At 42.1% G+C, this 23,588-nt stretch overlaps 1 protein-coding gene across 3 annotated transcripts in view; it reads left to right on the top strand.

Moving 5' to 3' along the window:
* zfpm2a (zinc finger protein, FOG family member 2a) overlaps positions 1-23,588 on the top strand; it is a 950,399-nt gene that overhangs the window by 214,467 nt on the left and 712,344 nt on the right. The gene's annotated exons all lie outside the window — the stretch shown is intronic.

The raw sequence follows: 23,588 nt of genomic DNA, 5'->3' as shown, positions 1-23,588 counted from the left end.
AATTCCCTAAGACATTATTGAAAAAAAAACTAGTAACCTTACCGAATCGGCGCACAGAACCTTTTGTTTTGGTTGGAGGAGGAGGATGGGTGGGAGACACTACCGAAGTAGTATTTCAGGTAAAACAACTGCCCAAATATATAAGCTCACTTACTCAGCAGTCCCATGACCCCTCTTACTCAGTGTGCGCTCTGCCTATTCACAAGATAAGTTATTAAAGGATTAATTTACCTTCCTGGCAGCTCCCTGTTCATCACGCTCACCACTCCTGCTGCTGCTGCAAAATTGGAGGCCACTGATCCCACAAGGTAAGTTTTTAAAGGAGGAAATTACCTTCCCAGCAGCCCCCGGTCGTTACTGAGGCTGAAATCATGATTTACTGGCCAGCAATGATATTCATGCTTTAACAGATTTTAGACACTTAGATAACCTATAACTAGTTTTTCAGAGATGTGCCACCAGCAGTGTCTGTCCAAGACCCTCCAAATCCATTGGTACTAAAGACAATCAAAAGCAGCATACTCTGCTTAATTGTCTTGCCCAGTAATAAGGCACTATTCACTTAAAACCAACACAAATTTAGCCTCCCAACCCTGGACAGTCTGCTTCTACCTTCTTCCCAAAATCCACAAAACAAACTGCCCTGGTAGGCCCATTATTTCAGCCTGTTCCTGCCACACTGAGCTCATTTCCTTTTTACTTTGACTCCATCCCCTCTCCACTTATCCAGATCCTGCCCACCCAAATCCGCGCTTCCTCTGGTGCCCTCTACCATAGTCAATTTCCAGTTCCCTGGCCTTGGCCTCGGCCTCCTGTTCACCATGGATGTCCAATCCCTCTATACCTCCATTCCCCACCAGGATGTTTTGAGAGTTCTCCACTTCTTCCTTGACCAGAGTCCTGAATAAATCCGTTCTACCACCACTTTCCTCGGCTTGACCGAACTTGTTCTCTCACTGAACAATTTCTCTGTTAATTCATCTTACTTCTGCCAAGTCAAATGAATGGCAATAGGCCCCCAAATGGGTCCCAGTTATGCCTCTTTATTGAGTATATGGAACAATCTTTGTTCTAATCCTACACTGGCCTCCACCTACAACTCTTGTTTTGGTACATCAACAACTGTTTCAGGGCTGCTTCATGCTGTCACCTCAACCTTGAAAGATTTGTTCATTTGCCTCCAATTTCCTCCCCTCTATACCTTTCACATTGTTCATTTCTGACACTTCCCTTCCGTACCTTGACCTCTCCATTCCATTTCGGGGAATAAACTGTCCATTGCCATCTACTACAAAGCCACTGACTCCCATAGCTACCTTTAGTACAACTCTTCCCACTCCACAAGCTGCAAGGATTCCATCCCTTACTCCCAGTCTATGTCGTATTTATTCGAATGGTGCCAACTTCCGAAACAGTGCTGCTGACATAGCTTCCTTCTTCCATAACTGTGGTTTCCCTCCCACAGGACCCTCAATTGCATCTGAAAACATGTTTCCACCCTAGCCCCTTTCCATCACTCTCAAAAGTTTGATCAGATCCCCCTTGTACTCACTTTTCATCCCACAAGCCTCCACATTCAAAGATCATTCCCTGCTATTTCAGACAACTCCAACAGAACACCACCACTAAACACGTCTTCCCCTCACTCTCCCTGTCTGCTCTCTGCAGGGATTGTTCCCTCTGGGACATCCTAGTCCATTCCTTGATCCCGCTTCCCAAGACACCTTCCATTGTAACTACAGAAGGTGTAATACTTTCCCCTTCACTTTCTCTCAGCTCACCATCCAAAGGCCGAAACAGTATTTTCCAGGTGAAGCAGCATTTCACCTGTGCGTTTTCAAATCTTGTGTCTTCCATTCGCTGCACAAATGTAGCCTACATACATTGGAGAAACCAAACGCAGACTGGGTGACCACTTTACAGAACGCCTCCAGTCTGTGCACAAACATGGCCCTGACCTTCCCATAGCTGGTCATTTTAACACAGCATTTTGCTCACATGCCCACTTGTCTGTCCTTGGCATGCTGAATGCTCCAGTGAATCACAGTGCAAACTGGAGGAGCAACATCTCATCTTCAAATTAGGCACACTGTAATCTTCTGGATTTAATATTGAGTTCAACACCTTCAAATTGTGAACACATTCTTCCCCTTTCTTTTAGATTTGCCTGTTACATTCTCTATCATTCCCCCTCCCCACTCTCCACCTGTTCTTTCAAGTCTGGCAGTTAGACACACCATTGTTCTGCCATTCTCACATTCTAATCACTTGTGAAACTTGAGAGGGTTTGGGAAAGATTTACAAGGATATTGTATAGGGTTAGAGAGTTTGACCTAAAGAGAGAGGCTGAATAGATTACTTCCAGTGTGGAAACAGGCCCTTCGGCCCAACAAGTTCACACGACCCGCCGAAGCGCAACTCACCCAGACTCATTCCCCTACATTTACCTCTTCACATAACACTACGGGCAATTTAGCATGGTCAATTCACCTAACCTGCACATTTTTTTGGATTGTGGGAGGAAACCGGAGCACCCAGAGGAAACCCATGCAGATACTGGGAGAATGTGCAAACTCCACACAGAGAGTCGCCAGAGAATGGAACAGTGTAGGTTAAATGGGCTTCAGATTGGTTCCACAGGTTGACGCAACATCGGGGGCCAAAAGGCCTATATTGCGCTGTAATATTCTATGTTCTGTGTTCTAAATGGGACCAGCTTAATTTAGGATATCTGGTCAGCGTGGAGATTTGGACCAAAGGGTCTGTTTCTGTGCTGTACATCTCTATGACTCTATCACTGAATCTGAACTATCAACATCCTTTCTCCCCCAGCACTACAACTACCCATCCCAAAATATTGTATAAAAGCTGTCTCCTCCACACCTCACTTCAGCTGTGATCGCTTGTGATCTTCAGTATTTTGTGCTGTATCTGCAGCAATTTGCCCCTACTCTCAAAATAGTGCCACATACCCATGCCATGTCAGAGAACATTGGCACTATAGAGTTGAATGGCCAACCTTTGTGCTCTTTTCTGGACACAGACTCCACATATGACTGTGATCATTGCCATCTTAAAAGTAGATAATCGTATAGGTGGAGACATATCTGTCAACGTCATGGGTGACTACACCTTCAGCAAACTTTGAACTCATGCACTGCAAACAGGGTACAAAAGCATTTCCCTTAAAACAGTGACAGACTGTAATAAGTAAGCCCTTGGGAATTTTGAAATGCAAGTTATATTCAAAGATGCTAGAAACAATGCAGTCTTTTATGTCATATCCAGAAAATGTGACAAGCTTATCGGTTTCTGCCTTGCAACAAATATGTATGTGACTGCAGTCACAATTGCATTTTGTATACATACCAAAAACATTCATGAACTTCATCCTGATGCTTCATTGGTATCAGAAAACTGAATGTGTGAAATGCAAGATGCGCGCAGACCCTAATTTGATCCCAATGCAACATCACAACAAACAAATATCATTCCATGTCAAAAAGGAGATAGAGAAGGAATTTCAGCATTTTCTTTGACACTATTGAGAAGGTAGGGATGAGCCATTCTTCAGATCTTACTCATACAAGTCATCAAGAATCCCAACAGTGAGAACAAGATCAAAATCTGCATTGACACGTGAGCATAAAAGCTAACAATGCCATGGTTAAGACATTTAATATTGGTAACTGATGATTAGAGAAAGTGGATGGTCTAAACACTTATGTAAACTTGACCTAAATACTGGCTACCATTAAATTGGGCTTAAAGAAAAGTCAAGCTATATTTATTTGTCCACCATGCACATCAGGCATTGTCCTTTGGGGAGACATTGGGCAAACTTGGCCAGTATTCTCTCACATTTCAAAAAATTAAACGTGATTTCATTGAAGCATATAAAATAATTCAAATGGATAAACAGGGAAAATGCAGCTTCCATGTTACTTGGGCAATCTAAAAACAGGGGGTTTGATTTAAAAATAAAGGGGATGTCATTTAGGATTGAGATGATAAGACTTTGTTCACTCAGTAAATCTTTGGAACACTACCCTGGAGGGCTGTGGAAGCCTAGTGTTTGAATATATCTGAAGCTTACCAAAGGAATAGAGGGTTACGTGGATAGAGTGAGTGAAAGGCATTGAAGTATTTGATCAGCCATGAATGTAATAAATGGCTAAACAGGCTTGACTGGCTGAATGGCCTATTCCTATTCGCATGTTTTTATGAAGGCCGATGTATTTGCCTCCTTAACTGTTTGCTGCATTTGCATGTTTGCTTTCATGTGCAAGGACACCTATTTACGTTTGCAGTTTATCTAGATTTAAATAATACTTTCCCATTCTGACTTTCATATTTCACATATATCCTAGCTCACACATATCCAAATTATACTGCACTTGACATGTATTTGCCCATTCACTCAACTTGTGAATCACAGTGAAGGCTCTTTACATCCTTATTAACTACTTGTATAGTTTTGAAAGGTCAGCAAATTTGGAGATATTACATTTAATTTTAGTTTGTTTCATGTTTTTGATACCACAGGAGGCTGAATATTCATGAAGTGTGTTGTGTCATCGACAAGGTGTCTAACAAGAAAGAATGCCCTTAATTGGCAAATCACTGTTGCCCAGCAAGTAATTGTCACACTGCTTGTAAAAAGTATAAAGGATGGATTGAGTTGCTCTCACCATTGAGGTGGGCCTTTCCGGCCCTCTCATCAATTATGTCAGACATCATGACATACCCTGCATCATTCAGACCATGCTAAGATTCCATTAACTTTACCAGAACTAAAGACCAACTTTTAATTTAAGGATTGACCGTGAAAATACTTGGTCTTGCTTGTCGATGCTTACTTTTCTATGCTGACTCTCCGTGTCATGGCAGGAGCTTGTCTTTTCTGTGCTTTAGCACTTTTAAATATTTTCAAAATGCTCCCCTTTATGGGCAGCTTTTTAACTCCAAGTAACTTTGAGGCCGAAGGCAGAGGAAGGAAAGGGGAAAGAGCACTTACTGAACTCTCTTCTTTGAATTCTTTGAATTCATTCAGTGAAAACTCACTTGGCCAAGAACTAATGGAGGAACCAAAAGATTCATGTGTACCTTGAAAGACAGTCATTTGTAGAACAACTGCTGAGAACAAGCCCTGAATCAAATGTTTTATTGCTGTCTTTGCAATCTCATTTGAACAGTCACCCTGTGTGCACATTTCTTTCCGTGGTACCCCACTAAGCTGATAATCAGTACAAAAACAAGCACTTCAGTGTGAACATGTAACAAAACATAAAATTCAGAGTAAGACTGCTAAAGCCAGGTGACAAAGTCTCGTGAAACTTGACAGCTCAGGTAAAACTGAAAACCCTCTGTGACATCCATTTGTTTGCTGGGACCAGCACAAAATAGAATCAACGATCACAGCTGAGCATGATTTGCACAACATCACATGAATCGTGGAATTCTTCAAAATGATGAATTTGCAGGTGTTGAAATGTTGATACCTCAGTTGAAAACATGGGTTAAATGAGACAATATCATATGCCACACATTGATATCCTTCACTGAGTAGTATTGCCCCATGAGTGGAAAAGTCCACCATTCTTAGGCAAATATGTTGCAAAGTAAACTATTTTCACTTGGTAAACAAATTGTTCATCTTATTATATGTGCTCGAGGGCAGCACAGTTAAATTAATGCTAAAGGATTGCATTGCAAAAACTGTAAGCTTACAAGCAAATTCAAAGCACTCTCAGATTGTCATTACACTCCAAACATTTAAACAATCATATAATCAAACCCGACATGAAGCATAGAATTAAAAAAAACTCTCATGCTCTATTTGATAAAATATGGGTCATGTGAAAACTTAGCATTACCAATATTTTGTTGGGTTTGCACAGTTCATTGAGCAGAACCATGAAAACAAACACAGACACAAAAAGTAATGTTTCTTTTCTTAATATTGAAAGCTACCTGAAGTCTAATTTCAATTTAGCTTTAAAAAGTAAATTTAGTATTGTAATAAGTTAAATGCTGCTGGTGAAGGTAAAGTTTATTGTTTACATTGTTTGCATCTCTTTAAAAAAAGCACTGATGACTGTATGAAACAGATACCTTACCCTTAATGTATGAATACTTCATTGATTCAGAGAAAATAGCTTATGCCTCTTATTTATCAAGAAGGGGAGAGATATAGAGTTTCACTAATTTTAGACCACCATATATGGTTAATGGAACGTTCACAATGTGCCAGTTGGTCATACAAAAATACACCTTCACATTATAAAAGCAATTCCAGAATGCAGTCCATAGTATTTTCATCCAGTTTTAAACTAAATACTTCTCAGTTCTCAGTGAGAATATCACAGTTGCACTGAGGGAGGACACTTCTGAGGCTCATCCAGGGAGGCCATGTGGGTAGAGCTCAGGAATAGGAAGGTGCAATTACTTTGATGTTATTGTATTACAGGTCTCCCAACAGCTGGCAAGCGATGAAATGTGGACAGACTATTGAAAAATGTAGAAACAACAGGGTTCATGATTCTAACTTCCCTCATATTGTTGGGAAGCGCGTGGAGCCAGGGGCTTGGACTGTGGGGAATTTGTTAGGTCTGTTCAGCATGTTTTTTTGAAAGAATAGTGCAACTAGGTGATCCATACTAGACCTGGTACAAGAGAATGAGCCAGACAGGTGACTGAAGTTTCAGTGGAGGGCATTTCAGGAATGATTAGCATAATTCTATAAGTTTAAAGTTAATTATGGATAAGGATAAGAATAGCCCTTGGATGCAAGTAGTAAATTGGGGAAAGGCTAACTATGCTGAAAAATGTGTTGCTGGAAAAGCACAGGAGGTCAGGCAGCATCCAAGGAGCAGGAGAATCGATGTTTCGGGCATAAGCCATTCTTCTTCCTGATGATTGACCCTCCACTCTGGGGGGGAAAAAGCCTCATACTTTCCACTCTATCCATGCCATTCACAATCTTCTATCAGGTAGCCCCTCAACCTCCTGCATTCCATTGGCTCAGTGGTTAGCACTGCTGCCTCACAGCACCAGGGTCCCAGGTTCGATTCCAGCCTTGGGTGACAGTCTGTGTGGAGTTTGCACATTCTCCCTGTGTCTGCATGGGCTTCCTCCGGGTGTTCTGGTTTCCTCCCACAGTCCAAAGATGTGCAAGTTAGGTGAGTTGGCCATGCTAAATTGCCCTTAGTGTTAGGGGCATTAGTAAGAGGAAAATGGGTCTGGGTGGGTTACTCTTCGGAGGGTCGGTGTGGACTAAATGGGCCAAAGGGCCTGTTTCCACACTGTAGGGAATCTAAATAAAATTTAAAAACCCAATCTATCCAACCTTTGTTCATAGCTAAAATCCTGTATACCAGGCAACATCCTGGTAAAGCTTTTCTATACCTTCTCCAATACATTCACATCCTTTTGGTAGACCAGAACTGTATACAATATTCCAAGTGTGACCAAATTAATGTTCTATAAAGCTGCAGCATAACTTACCTATCCTTATAATCAATGCCGCCTCTAATGAAGGCAAACATGCCATATGCTTCTTTTATTAACTTATCCACCTGCACTGCCACCTTCAGGGATCCCTCTGCATATCAATAGTCCTAAGGGTTCTGACATTCACTGTATAATTTCCACCAGGACTTGACCTTCCAGAAGGCATCACCTTACATTTGTCCAGATTAAACTCCAACTGCCATTTTTCTGCCCATGCCTCGACTGATCTACATTCCGTTGTATTCTCTGACGATCCTCCTCCCTATCCATAATTCCACCAACCTTTATATGGTTCACAAACTTACTAATTAGACCATTCATGTTTTCCTCCAAATCATTTGGTGGGCCTTGGATGACAAGAGGAGAGGAGTTTCTTGTCATAAGGAAGAAGGAAGCATTCTTAACGTTGAGGAAGCAAGGATCTGGCATAGCTTTAGAGAATTACAAGGTAGGTAAGAAAGAACTCAAAAATGGGCCAGGAGAGTTATGAGGGTGCACAAAACAGCATTGCCAGGAAGGATTTGGGAAAACCCAAAGGCGTTCTAAGCATCTATGAGGAATAAGAGAATGATTAGAGAGAGGCTAGGGGCGATCAGCGATAGTGGAGGGAATTTGTACCTGGAGTCTGAAGAGGTAGAGGAGGCCCTAAATGAGATTTTTGCTTTAATATTCACTAGAGAGAGGTGTTGCAACACTGGGTAAACCCTTCTGCTAATTAAACCAAACACACAGCAAAGCTGACCTTGCTTTGTAATCTGTTAAAGTATGAGCGAAAGATCATACAGCAGAAATTCCACTATGTAAAGAAAAATAACAATTTTATTCTTTAACTCCAAAAGTGAACATTAAGCAACAACTATCTGCAAAGGTCAGCCTCCTTTCTCTTTTAAAAAAAAATTGTTATCTACCTCCCACTCTATAACAATATACTGATTTGATAAAGCCCCTATTAATTTTGCAGCAAATCAATTTTCAAAACCATCTGTTGTCTTAAGGAGTTGAACTTCCTCGGTTTGTAGATTCCCCTGGATCATCTTCAGTCTTTTTTTTTAGATTAGATTACATTACAGTGTAGAAACAGGCCCTTCGGCCCAACAAGTCCACACCGACCCGCCGAAGCGAAACCCACCCATACCCCTACATTTACCCCTTACCTAACACTACGGGCAATTTAGCATGGCCAATTCACCTGACCCTGCACATCTTTTTTGGACTGTGGGAGGAAACCGGAGCACCCGGAGGAAACCCACGCAGACACGGGGAGAACGTGCAAACTCCACACAGTCAGTCGCCTGAGGCGGGAATTGAACCCGGGTCTCAGGCGCTGTGAGGCAGCAGTGCTAACCACTGTGCCACCGTGCCGCCCACTTCTGCTGCAAAGATGTTTCATATAATAAAGGTACTTTTCAGAGAGAGGGATTGTGGGCAGTCATTCAAATGGCAGATGATGCTCTTTCTCTGGCTAACTGTCCAAAATGCCTGCTTTCTATACCCCAAAATATCAGATTGTCTCATTGGTTTGATGTTGTCAAAACAGTAAAACTCAAATTCGATTGGGTTTTAGTATCTTGGGGCATAATTTAAACTGGTTGAATTCAAATTGGTATGTAAACAAACCAGTATCTGAGTTACAGCTCAAATATTACATTGTCAAATTGTCCAGTATACTTTGTGCCTGCAATCACTCACATGACAGGTAACTGCATTCACTCTTTCTTAAAGATACAATACATGCCTTCAACTTCATACAAGAGGGACATTGATGATAGTGAGAACACTGTGGACCAGGTTAATAGGCTTGAACAGATTGATATTTAGGATGTGCTGGAAATGCTGAGAGAAGCATCAAGATAGATAAGTTGCCAGGGCCAGACCAGAATTGAGGTATGAGATTGCTGCACCTCTGGGGATGATCTTTGCATCCTTACTCTCCATGGGAGTAGTACTGGCTGATTGGACAGAGGCGAATGTTGTTCCTGTGTTCAAGAAAGGGAATAGGGAAAGCCCTGGGAATTGCAGACCAGTCAGTCTTACCTTTGTGGTAAGCAAGGTACTGGAAAGGATTCTGAGAGATAGGACTTATGACTATTTGAAAAAACATAGTTTGATTAAAGATGGTCAGCAAGGCTTTGTGAGGAGCAGGTAATGCCTCTCAAGCCTTATTAAGTTCTTTGAGATGAGGCAAGTTGATGAAGATCGAGCATTTAAGTAAGGCATTTGATAAGGTTCCCCATGGTAGGCTCATTCAGAAAGTTAGGAAGTATGGGATACAGGGAAATCTGGCTGTCTAGACACAGAATTGGCTGGCCAAAAGAAGACAGTGAGTACTAGTGGATGGAAAGTATTCCGCCTGGAAGTCTGTGACCAGTGGTGTCCCACAGCGATCTGTTCTTGGGCCTCTGCTTTTTGTAGTTTTTATAAATAACTTGAATGACGAAGTGGAAAGGTGGATTAGTAAGATGACACAAAGGTTGGTGGTGTTGTTCATAGTGTGGAGGGTTGTTGCAGGCTACAACATGAACAGGATACAGAGCTGGGCTGAGAAGTGGCAGATGGAGTTCAACCTGGATAAATGCGAAGTGATTCATTTGGGAAGGTTGACTTTGAATGCTGAATACAGGGTGAAAGACAGGATTCTTGGCAGTGTGGAGGAACAATAGGATCTTGGGGTTCATGTACATAAATCGCTCAAAGTTGCCACCCAAGTTGATAGGGTTGTTAAAAAGGTACATGGTGTTTTGGCTTTCATTAAAGCAGGATTGACTTTAGGAGCTGCAAGGTTTTGCTGCAGCTCTCTAAAACCCTGGTGAGACCACACTTGGAATATTGTGTCCAGTTCTGGTCATCTCATTATAGGAAGGATGTCGATGCTTTAGAGAGGGTGCAGAGGAAATTTACCAAGATGTTGCCTGGATTGCATGGCTTGTCTTATGAAGAAAGGTTGAATGAGCTCAAGATTTTCAACTGGAGAGAAGAAGGAAGAGTGGTGACTTGGCAGAGGTGTACAACACAATCAGAGGCATAAGTAGAGTAGACAGCCAGAGACTTTTCTCCAGGGCAGAAATGGCTGTCATGAGGGGTCATTATTTTAAGGTGATTGGAGGAAGATTTAGGGGAGATGTCAGAGGTAGGTTCTTTATGCAGAGAGTGGTTGGTGCGTGGAATGCACTGCAAGCAGTGATAGTAGAGTCAGTGACATTAGGGACATTTAAGCAACTGCTGGACAAGCACATGTAAATTGAGGAGTATGTAAGTTAGGTTGATCTTAGATTAAGATAAATGTTTAGTGCAACATAATGGACTGAAGGGCCAGTACTGTGCTGTACTGTTCTATGTTCTTTGTGCTAAAATCTATAACTTGAGATTCTGGTCCTCAATTTTTTTATTTGCTTAATCAACAGAAGGCTGATTTGGAAATGATGATGAATTATGTCATCTATGTTTAGCCAGGATTGAGTGGAGATAGCAAACGAAAAATGGTCCTCAATTTCCAGGATAAGTCAAAGTTTGCTCCACTGATTGAGACATGCTTGAGGTATAGCTTTTTTTTTCTCGTAATCTCTCATTTCAAAGACCATTTTTGTGCCTTCAAAACTTCACAGTAATTTTTGCTAATGTGGGAACACAGCTGATAACTAAGTGTTCACAGCAAAGTGTGATGTGTTGGACACACTATTGTTATGTTCAACATTGTGTCCAGTTCTGGTCGTCCTACTATAGGAAAGATACAGAGGCTTTGGAGAGGGTGCAAAGGAGGTTTACCACGATGCTGCCTGGACTGGAGAGCTTGCCTTATGAAGAAAGGTTGAATAAGCTCGGACTTTTCTCTCTGGAGAGAAGGAGGAAGAGAGGAGACCTGATCGAGGTATACAAAGTAATGAGAGGAATAGATAGTCAATAGCCAGAGACTTTTCCCCAGGGCAGGATTGACTGGTACGAGAAGTCCTAGTTTGAAGATATTAGGAGGAAGATATAAAAGAGACGCCTGAGGTAGGTTCTTTATGCAGAGAGTTGTGAATGCATGGAATGCGTTGCCAGCGGTGGTGGTGGAAGCAGAGTCATTGGGGACATGTAAGCAACTGCTGGACATGCACATCGATAGTAGTGAGTTGAGGGGTGCCTAGGTTAAGTTACTATATTTTACATTAGAATTAAATCTCGGCACAACATAGTGGGCCAAAGAGCCTGTTCTGTGCTGTACTTTTCTATGTTCTATCAATACAGCAATGGATGTAGGATGGCTTTGCTTAAAAGCAATCATAAAAATATTGTCTGAAGTGAAAATAATGTGTAGTAGATTGGCATGGTCTATGAATGGCAAAAGAGTGTCTTGTTCAAGAGCATATTTTGCCACTGAAAACCTCTGGAGAAAAATACTCAGGACAACGTTCTGGATTGCTGTGGAAACATTAATGTTTATTTCCATACAATATACTAGCACATTGTGCATTCTCCATCAGACAACTACAGCGGACTCAAATTAATAATGCATTACAACAAGATGCAGTGGCGGGCACAAACCTTGAGCAAGCAAATAGATTGGAGGGCATTGAGAATAGGGATACCAGAAAGCACTTAAGTTGAGGCAGCAAACTACAAAGAAGTTTGTTTAGATTGGGGAAAAAGAAAAAAGTGGCAATGCTAATATGCAAACCTCAATGATTTGGGAATAAAATTCATATGTGAACATATTGCAGATTATTAAAGAATTAGGAAACTCAGAAGAGTTTAGAAAATTGACACATGGCTGCTTTAATAAATGTCAATTGCACAACTCTGATATGTGCAATCTTTCTAAAAAAAACTCAAAATTCTTAATCACAAACAGAAATTGCTGGAAAAGGTCTGCAACACCTGTGGAGAGAAAACAGTTAGCGTTTCACATCCAGATTCTGAAGAAGGATCACTAGACCTGAAACATTAACTTTCTGTCCACATATGTTACCAAACCTGCTAAGCTTTTCCTGCAATTTCTGTTTGTGTTTCTGACTTCCAGTATCTGCAGTTCTTTGGTTTTCAAAAAAACTCTTGTAGTTTCATTACTTTTTCTTCCAGCAAAGAAAATTAACTTCAAAGCCCCCAAATGTGTTTGTTCTTTGGACAGTAATCTTTTATTGATTTAATGGAATGAAAGCAGGATTTGAATTTAATTGCATCTGGTATGCTGTGTCAGTGGCTGGTCTGGGTATTAATTGTAATAAAAAATAAATTAAAGGAGGATATAGCTATCATGCTACAACCTGATAGCTTGAGTTGCTTCAGGTAACACTGCTGAAACTCAGATTCTGAATAAAGTCATGTTCTAAACACAAGCAGAAGGCATTTCAAGCACAGAAAGTAAATTTCCATATCTAAATCTGTTCTTTTCCTTGCCACTTTAACTTCTTGAAGTTTTGGGTCCAATTTAGATATTTCTTTAGGTTGGGAGGAGGACCTGGCTAAAATAGACTGGAAACAAAGATTTTATGGTGGAGGACTTTCAAAGAAAATTTTCAAAGTACCCAGCAAAAGTGTATTTCAGTGAAAAGGAAGGACTGTAAGAAGTGGGGTAATCTGCTATTGGTGTCTAAGGAAATAAGGCAGGTTATCAAATTTAAAGAGAAGACATATGAAGTGGCCAAGATCAGCGGGAAACTAGAAGATTGGGAAAACTTTAGAGGTCAACAGAAAGCCACAAGAAGAGGTGTAAAAAAAAGTAAGATAGAGTATGAGAAAAATCTAGCACAGAAAATAAAGACAGATAGTAAAAGTTTCTATAAATGTATAAAATTAAAAAAGAGTGGCTAAAGTAAACGTTGTCTTCTAGAGGATGAGAAGTAGCATTTAGTTATGGAATGTGATGAAATAGCTGAGGAATTCGGGTATTATTAGATTAGATTCCCTACAGTATGGAAACAGGCCCTTCAGCCCAACAAGTCCACACTGACCCTCTGAAGAGTAACCCACCCAAACCCGCTTTCCCTCTGACTAATGCACATAACACTATGGGCAATTTAGCATGGCCAATTCACCTGACTTGCACATCTTTGGAATGGAACTGTGGGAGGAAACCTGAGCACCCAGAGGAAACCCACACAGACAAGGGGAAAATGTGTAAACTCCATACAGCTCAAGGGTGGAATTGAACCCAGGTCCCTGGCGCTGTGAGGCAACAGTGCTAAACTGAGCCACCATGTCGGTATTCACTATGGACGACACTAATAACATGCCAGTAGGTGACGAAGAGATGAAGGTAGGTGATGGTCTGGAAACACTCTGGGCAAGCTAATGGAGCTAAGGACTAATAAGTCTCCTGGCCCTGGTGTAATGCATCCCAGGTTACTAAAAAAGATGGCAGGAGAAATAGCAGGTGCACTGTCAGTGATTTTTCAAAATTCGCTGGACTCTGGGGTAGTCCCGATGGACTGGAAAACAGCAAGTGTGATGCCACAGTTTAAAAAGGGATTAGATTAGATTCCCTACAAATGTGGAAACAGGCCCTTTGGCCCAACAAGTCCACACCAACCCTCCGAAGTGTAACCCATCCAGACACATTCCCCTACCCCATACTAATGCACCTATCACTATGGGCGATTTAGCCAATTCACCTGACCTGCACATCTTTGGATTGTGGGAGAAAGCCCATGCAGACACAGGGAGAATGTGCAAACTCCACGCAGACAGTCGCCCATGGCCGGAATCAAATCCGGGTCCCTCTCACTGCGAGGTAGCAGTGCTAACCACTGAGCCACCGTGCCATCCTGTGAGAATGATTTACGCTCATTCTCCAACATCATTCACTTCTGCTTGAAAGAACAAAGAATGCCTCACAGAAAGCATCCCTCAGCACTGACCCCCCGACAGCGCGGCGCTCCCTCAGCACTGACCCCCCGACAACGTGGCGATCCCTCAGCACTGACCCCCCGACAGCGTGGCGATCCCTCAGCACTGACCCCCCGACAGCGCGGCTCTCCCTCAGCACTGACCCCCCGACAGCGCGGCGCTCCCTCAGCACTGACCCCCCGACAGCATGGCGATCTCTCAGCGCCACACAGAAACACAAGCCTCTGTTTTAACTCTTTGTCAATGATTGTCACTGGTCACCAGATGAGAACAGGATCAGCACAACGATCTCCATCTCTCCCTCAACTGTGGTCCAATGGCTGCCAGGAAGTTCACATACCAGGGAGATAGACAAAAGATGGCCAGTTATAATTATAGACCAGTTAACTTAACCTCTGTACTCTGGGAAAGATACTTGAGTCTATTATCAAGGAAAAAAATAGCAGGGCATCTTGAAAGAAATTGTCCTGTTGGACAGATGCAACACGGGTTCATGAAGGGCAGGTCATGCTTGACAAATACTTTGGAATTCTATGAAGACATTTCAAGCAAGATGAACAATGGGGACCCAGTGGATGTGGTGTACCTAGATTTCCAAAAGACCTTTGACAAGGTGTCGCACATGAGGCTGCTGCATAAGATAAGGGTGCATAGCGTTAGGGGTAGAGTATTAGCATGGATAGAGGATTGGTTGACCAACAGAAAACAGAGTGGGGTTACATGAGTGCTATTCTGGCTGGCAATCAGTGACTAGTCATGTGCCTCAGGGATTGGTGTTGGGACCACCATTATTTACAATTTATGTAGATGATTTAGAGTTGGGGACCACGTGTTCAGTGTCAAGGTTTGCAGATGGCACGAAGATGAGTGGCAGAGCAAAGTGTGCAGAGGACTGTGAAACTTTGCAGAGGAACATGGATACATTAAGTGAGTGGGCAAAGGTCTGGCAGATGGAGTACAATGTTAATAAATGTGAAGTCATACATTTTGGTAAGCGAAACAGTAAAAATGATTATTACTTAAATGGTAAAATATTGTGGCATGCTGCTATGCAGAGGGACCTGGGTGTCCTTTTGCATGAATCACAGAAGATTTGTCTACAGGTACAACAGGTAATTAGGAAGGCAAATGGACTTTTGTCCTGCATTGCTAAAGCGGTTGCGTTTAAATGCAGGGAGGTTAGTTGCAGCTGTACAAGGTGCTGATGAGGCCACACCTGGAGTACTGTGTGCAGTTTTGATCTCCTTACTTGAGAAAGAATGTACTGGCACTGGAGGGGGTGCAGAGGAGGTTCACTAGGTTGATTCCGGAGCTGAAGGGGTTGGCTTATGAGGAGAGACTCAGTAGATTGGGAATATATTCATTGGAATTCAGAAGAATGAGGGGGGAATCTTATAGAAACATATAAAATTATGAAGGGAATCAATAAAATAGAAGTAGATAGGACATTTCCACTGGTAGGTGAACCTTGAACAAGGTGGCATAGCCTCAAGATTAGGGGGAGCAGATTTAGGATTGAATAGAGAAGGAACTTCTTCATCCAGAGGGTTGTTAATCTATGGAATGCTTTGCTCAGGGAAGTAATTGACGCTTTTAAAGCTAAAGTAATCATTTTTATAATTAGGAGTTTGCTTGTACTGTGCAATTTCTAATTGGAATGTAATATGGATAAATATAACAATAACACTTCCTTCATACATAAACTGGCTGCCATAAGTTTGCATGTTCCCTTGCATTTAAATATTAAGTAAACTTGCCCTGATGCACTCTAGCTGAAACTAACAACTCACCTTAAAACACTTGTTGCAGTTGTATTGGGAATGCATTACATAACCTAAAACAGATTCCCATGTTACAAATGGGAAGATGATTATGATGTTTAAACAGGATTCTAAGGGGAAGTTAGAAATGCTCTGGGTAGGATAGTCAGTTTTTGCTCGGCGATTCTGTTAAGTTCCCAGTCGGGAAACCCTTCAGTGGTCAAGGATGTTCATCCTCTGATCTTTGGGTAAGCGTCCTTCAAGGTCACCTTTAAGACACATGACAATGCAGAATTATACCTGATGAAGGGCTTATGCCTGTAATGTTGACTCTCCTACTCCTCAAATGCTGCCTGACCTGCTATGCTTTTCTATCACCTCGCTTTTCGACAATGCAGAATTACCAAGCAGAAATGGATAGCCAACGTCCATACCCAGGAGGATGGCCTCAATCGTGATCTTGGGTTCATGTTGCATTACATGTAACCCAACTATACTGTTCTGTGTAAAATTTTCCTTACTGTTCTGTTTTGACACCATCACCTTGTTAACTTATTATTATCTTTCTACATTAGTTAGTTGGATTACTTGTTACTTTGGTTAGATCCTCATCATGCAAATATATAGCTCCATCATGTTACTTCAGACATTTAGTAGGTCTGTAGCATCATGCTATTTTGGATATTTTGTAATTATTAATCAAATCATAGTTCATTCCTTCACTTACTATTCAGCTATTGACAATTTACTCACACTGTCTGACACTTTTGATCACTTTTGTTATTCAGCCAATGAACACTCCATCCAGATTATTTTTATTTATCTTTTGACACTCTTAATTACCTGGAATTATTTTGCCACTAACTCCCCATATATAAATTCTGTGCCTGTGCACTTATCTCCACTTCACCTGATGAAGGAGCAGTGCTCCGAAAGATTGTGATTTCAACTAAACCTGTTGGACTATAACTTAGTATTGTGTGACTTCTGACTTTGTCCACCCCAGTCCAACACAAGCTCCTCCGCATTATAGCATAGGAAAAGGCATTAGACTGGGAATTCAGGAGATGACCAAGACCAGACAGGGTCTGGGAAGGGCTGGGGAACAACAAATATGGCAATAAAAGTTGGCAGAGATAGTATCAAGATCTTCAGACGAAGTGACCTTTTGTAGCTGTTTAAACAATCATGAGGGACGTGGATAGGGTAAATAGGCAGGTATTTTCCCTGGAGTGGGGGAGCCCGTAACTAGAAGACATAGATTTAGGGTGAGCGGGGAAAGATATAAAAGGGACCTAAAGGGCAACTTTTTCGCATAGAGGGTAGTGCATGTATGGAATGAGCTGCCTGTGGAAGTGATGGAGGCTGGTACAATTACAGCATTGAAAAGGCGTCTGGATGGGTATAGGAATAGGAAGGGTTTAGAGTGTTAGCGCAGATGAAATGATATCAGTCTGAGCCCAGAGTGCGGTTCAACAATTGGTCACGTTTATTGATACAGTAACACCGGCGGAGACCAACTGAGGTCCGAATCTCGGCTGTTCTGCTGTTCCCCCGCGCTGCTACACATTATATACTTTTCTTTGTCAGGATGTGAGGATTTTGAGTATGAATGGGATGATAGTTCCCCATCATCGCTGGAGTAGGTGCAAATGATGGGTTTCCTGCCGTCCCAGGAGAGTTGCAGTGTACACACAATAGGGTGCTAATTGGATTCTGTAAACGGGTCTGGGTACTATCTGCTTGTCTCTCTCTCTCTGAGGGCTGGGGGCTAGCACCCCCCTTTGTTCCCTTGGGGTGCTGGTGTGTATTAGTCTGTTCGTTCCTGTCTGGTGGATGCCTGTCCTTTGTGTCAGGATGGTTCTGTATTGATGAATATGGGTGTGTTTCAGTCAGTCTCTTGATTTGATTAGGAGATGGGTTTCCATATTAATTAGCTCTGGAGTTTCGGTCTATGAGTCATGGTTAGTGTCTGGCCTAGTGTGGATTTGATTTGTCCTCTGGCTCCCATCTCCCGGTCACATGGGCGGACCAGCAGCTGCTGAGTTCTGTGGGTTTAAGCTGCGGCTGCCGTTTAAAACACAAAATGAATTCCTATAGTTTTACCGGTGTAGGCATAGTCCCGTGGCAAATGCGGTGCAGATCTGATGCCCGCTTGCAGTCCCCCCTTTCGGCAAGGGGTTGGGCACGTCCACACCCCCGATGCCGATATCTTGAAAGTCGGTTCCTCGCCCGGTACATTCCGCCGGCCGTCATGCTGCAGTCATGGGGCCTTTGGATAGTCCCGGGAGATGGTTACATTAACTTGGGCCCTGATCGCCCACCAGGAGTCTATGGCGTGGAGCATGGTCTTTCTGGCCTTTCGTTTCTTGTGCTGACGGCATGAGTCATGGTTAGTGTCTGGCCTAGTGTGGATTTGATCTGTCCTCTTGCTCCCATCTCCCGGTCACGTGGGCGGACCGGCAGCTGCTGAGTTCTGAGCTACGGCTGCCGTTTAAAACACAAAATGAATTCCTGTAGTTTTACCGATGTAGGCATAGTCCCATGGCAAATGCGGGGCGGCTCTGATGCCCGCTTGCAAGAGGGATATGGGCCAAGTACTGGAAAATGGGACTAGATTAGGCTAGGATAGCTGTTCGGCATGGACAAGTTGGACCAAAGGGTCTGTTACCATGCTGTTCATCTCTATGACTTTAAGTGCTTTCTCTTTAAATGCCTTAGGTAAACTGGTGATATACTGATTTCAGAGATTGATCCTTTAAGATAAATGAGTAAATTCAAGTAAGAAGGAATAATATAACACATCACTATCATGGAAAAATGTATTAGGAAAGATTTATACAATGTTGCATTTAGGGCAGAATCTTGTAAGGAGTTTGAGCCACATGGCTACAGTGAGATGTTCGACAAGTGTGGCAAGGCTCATCTCAACATTGAGATCATCTCAATCTATCTGTTCTGCTTTGCTCAAGTGTTGTAGTGAGATTCTCATCGGGCTGTAGCAAGGTGCCTATTGATAGTCATTAATGATCGTTAAACACCTTATTATTGCAATAATGTGCCTCATTAACATTCAAACTCATAACTTACCAAACTCACCAATCAAACCAGATATCAGTCTCCCATGGGGAACCTTGTTGAACGCCTTACTAAAGTCCGTATAGATCACATCTATTGCTCTGCACTCATCAATCTTCTTTGTTACTTCTTCAAAAAACTCAATCAAGTTTTTGAGACATGATTTCCCATGCACAAAGCCATGTTGACTATCCCAAATCAGTCCTTGTCTTTCTAAATACATGTACATCTTGTCCCTCAGGATTCCCCCAACAGCTTGCCCCCCACCGAGGTCAGACTCACTGGTCTATAGTTCCCTGGCTTGTCTTTACTGCCCTTCTTTAAACAGTGGCACCATGTTTGCCAACCAAGGATCGGTGCTGGGCCCTCTACTATTTGTCATTTACATATGAGCATAAGAGGTACAGTTAGTAAGTTTGCAGATGACACCAAAATTGGAGGTATAGTGGACAGAGAAGAGGGTTACCTCAGACTACAACAGGATCTGGACCAGATGGGCCAATGGGCTGAGAAGTGGCAGATGGAGTTTATTCAGATAAATGCGAGGTGCTGCGTTTTGGGAAAGCAAATCTTAGCAGGACTTATACACTTAATGCTAAGGTCCTAGAGAGTGTTGCTGAACAAAGAGACCTTGGAGTGCAGGTTCATAGCTCCTTGAAAGAGGAGTCGAAGGTAGATAGGATAGTGAAGAAGGTGTTTGGTATGCTTTCCTTTATTGGTCAGAGTGTTGTGTACAGGAGTTGGGAGGTCATGTTGCGGCTGTACAGGACATTGGTTAGGCCACTGTTGGAATATTGCGCGCAATTCTGGTCTCCTTCCTATCAGAAAGATGTTGTGAAACTTGAAAGGGTTCAGAAAAGATTTACAAGGATGTTGCCAGGTTGGAGGATTTGATCTACAAGGAGAGGCGGAACAGGCTGGGACTGTTTTCCCTGGAGTGTCAGAGGCTGAGGGGAGACCTCATAGAGGTTTACAAAATTTTGAGGGGCATGGATAGGATGAATAGACAAAGTCTTTTCCCTGGGGTTGGGGAGTCCAGAACTAGAGGGCATAGGTTTAGGGTGAGAGGGGAAAGATATAAAAGAGACCTAAGGGGCAACTTTTTCACGCAGAGGATGGTACATGTATGGAATGAGCTGCCAGAGGAAGTGATGGAGGCTGGTACAATTGTAACATTTAAGAGGCATTTGGATAGGTATATGAATAGGAAGGGTTTGGAGGGATATGGTCCGGGTGCTGGCAAGTGGGATTTGATTGGGTTGGGACATCTGGTCGGCATGGACGGGTTGGACGGAAGGGTCTGTTTCCATGCTGTACATCTCTATGACTCTATCAGGAAATTTAGATAAAGAAACTTATGCATGTATTTGATCAATTCAGCTTCAAATTTACTTCAAATGTCCTCCATGCTGGGCGATAGATATCAACTGCACTCACATTTGAAGGGTGAAATGGGATCAATTTGTGTACATGTACAGACACTGTACTAGACAATATTTCAAGGCTTCTCACTTGCTCTCTGGGCACTCACACACTTTGACTCTACCTTCATGCTCACAGCAGTCCTGTCTTATCTTTCCTATTAAGACAGGCCCACAATCAGGCAGCTTGCCTTGCTGGTCAGTAGTCCTCAGTCAAGGGGATATATAATTTGCTGAGAAAGTGAGGTCTGCAGATGCTGGAGATCAGAGCTGGAAATGTGTTGCTGGAAAAGCGCAGCAGGTCAGGCAGCATCCAGGGAACAGGAGAATCGACGTTTCGGGCATAAGCCCTTCTTCAGGAATTCCTGAAGAAGGGCTTATGCCCGAAACGTCGATTCTCCTGTTCCCTGGATGCTGCCTGACCTGCTGCGCTTTTCCAGCAACACATTTCCAGCTCGTATATAATTTGCTGTATGGTCGTGTGCATTGTCAACTCACCCTGCACCCTGTGCCAGCAGCTTAAACAGAAAACCCACTGCATGTGCAATAAGCAAGCAGTCATGCCTCAAAGTCTCCCCAAAGTCCATAGAGACATCCGTCAGTAACCTGGTGTTGTGTGATTTTTTAACCCCGTCAGTTAAAGTTCACAGTTGGAAAAGATCATTGGATTCTAATTGCCCTCTGCTCCTGATCAACAATGCCTTTGCAACTCCAGCTTAACATGCTCTTTCTCTGCCTCAAAGCTGTTTCCAAGCTGACATCAACTGTCTTTCTGTGAGAAAGCATATGTATGAAAACCAAAACCAAATCAAAACTTCCTTCAATCTACCCTCAGGCCAATGTGGCATATCTGGTGTGACCCAGATAGAAACTTAAACAAATTACCATCAACTTCAAAGCTGTCCTTTGATTTGAAAAGTATATGGGTACTTTATACATATATATGGATATTTGTAACAAACTTTAAACACTTTAACAAAACTTAACTTTCCAGGACTTCAGTTTGACACCACAATTTGCTTACCTCTTTGATTTCTGCTGCTTTTGTGATTTAATTTTACTTTCTTTTGCCTATGATTTGAACTTCAGTCTGAGTCTCCTTTATAGTTTTCCAATGAATTTGAATTGTCATCCCGCCCTTCTTTTCTTAACCTCTTCTAATTTCCACTGTTGCAAATGAGCAAGTTGTGGGATCTGAGGGATCTGAATGTGAGTAGAATTGTGAACGCTGGTACCATCTTTTGCTGCCTTACCACCTTTTGGGCTTCAAGAGAATCAACACCGAGAACCCAGACATTGAGCATCCACAGTCAGGGGAAGATCACTTGATACAAGTAGAAGATCCACTTGTTGCTGTTTTAAGCCCAGAATTGTTCAAGAAATCAGGGCAAGAATAAAACTTCCACTTACTCCACCACTGAGAGACAGCTCCATGTTGTTGTGTCTGAGGGAGGAAATACAGCAGTTCCTGTCCCTGTCCAATCTACCAACACCCATAATGTCTCTTCCATTTAGTTCAGTATTGCACTTGGGCCTTGAGGAAACAGGGAATCTCATCTTATTTAAATGTTGGAGAAAATCAGGACAGGACATAATGGAAACATTCATTGTAAAGTTACAATTGAGTTATTTGCTCTCATTCATACTGAGGACTTGAATGTTACGATAATGTTGTAATTAGTCCAATTGTGCATTCCAACAAATTGCATTTATATGCATTATCAAACATAATTTGATATTGACCCAACTAATAGGACAGTTGCCCAAACATTTGGTCACAGTGGTAGAATTAAGACGTGTCTTGAAGGAAGTGGAGGAGGAGTGGAGAGATAGAGAGCTTTAGAGACTTATTTCAGAGCTCACAATGTAGTTGACTGAAAGACCAGTAATCAGTGGTGAGAAGATGAAAATCTAAAAATGCATTGACTTATAATGTATAGGAAAAAGCTCTAGTAATTTAAAGTCTGGATTATTATGTAGCAACAATTAAACTTTCAAACACTGAAAAAAATCTGAAAAGAATAATGCTGGAGACATGTTAATTTCAGTTGAATAATGTTGTATCCCTGGTTAGACTCAAAACAAAACTAAGTTGCTTGTTTATTAAGGATGTTGAAAATTGCTTCTGTCTAGACATTGGATCCCACTCAGTTGTAATGCTTCTCCTGTATATGAATAGCCAATAAAATCTCACTGCTAATGGTCACACCTTAGAGTTACCATGCCTGTGGAACAGTATCCTGACGGGAATAAGACCTTTCAGCGTGGTAAAAAGGAAGTTAGAAAACTGAAATGTAGGCATTTCGAAAGGTCTATAAACTATCAAGGCATTACTTGATATATGGAGGCAAGTTGTCGTGATCCATGTAGGTTGAAACAAAGGAAGAATCAAAGGAAAAACTGGTGAACTGACAGCTGGAAGTTCAACTCCTGTTTCCCCCCCTTGGTCTTCTTTATGAGGATGGGGGAGGTAATGGATCTTGGAACTAATCCACTTTCATGGAGTATGCAGCTGACAGTATTGTCGGCTGAGAACTCCTTGGTAAGTTTTTTTTTGTTTTTTTTTCATGAAAGTAACTACACCTTCACAGCTGTTACATGTTACATCAGCAGCATGGAGGTGTGAGCCACTGATTGGAAATAAGAAAAGTTTAAAGGACTGGGTAAAATGGTTATCCCTCCACTACAGTACATTATGAAATGTTGTCATATGAGTTGTGTCTGTTCATGGGATGAGCTATGACAGCGCTATGATTGAAGATCTAACTACCGTTTAGACAACGGGTAGAATTTCCCCCTGATTGGTATGGCATGAACAATGGTAAGAATTGTGGGGAAAATACAGTAAGAATGAATAAATGTGAATTTCAAAGTTGAGAAAAAGCTTCAAATGGTGGCTTCGGAATTTCGCTATGGAGAGCTAACTAACTTATTTTCATGCACTTGCATCTTTTTACTAACCTATTGGACCTTATTTCTATGCCATTTCCAGTCT

The sequence above is a fragment of the Chiloscyllium plagiosum genome, unplaced genomic scaffold, assembly GCF_037043375.1.
Source record: "Chiloscyllium plagiosum isolate Xiang-an unplaced genomic scaffold, Cpla_swu_hap1 HiC_scaffold_4, whole genome shotgun sequence".
Classification (NCBI taxonomy): domain Eukaryota; kingdom Metazoa; phylum Chordata; class Chondrichthyes; order Orectolobiformes; family Hemiscylliidae; genus Chiloscyllium; species Chiloscyllium plagiosum.
This window is presented reverse-complemented; position numbering and strand designations above follow the sequence as displayed.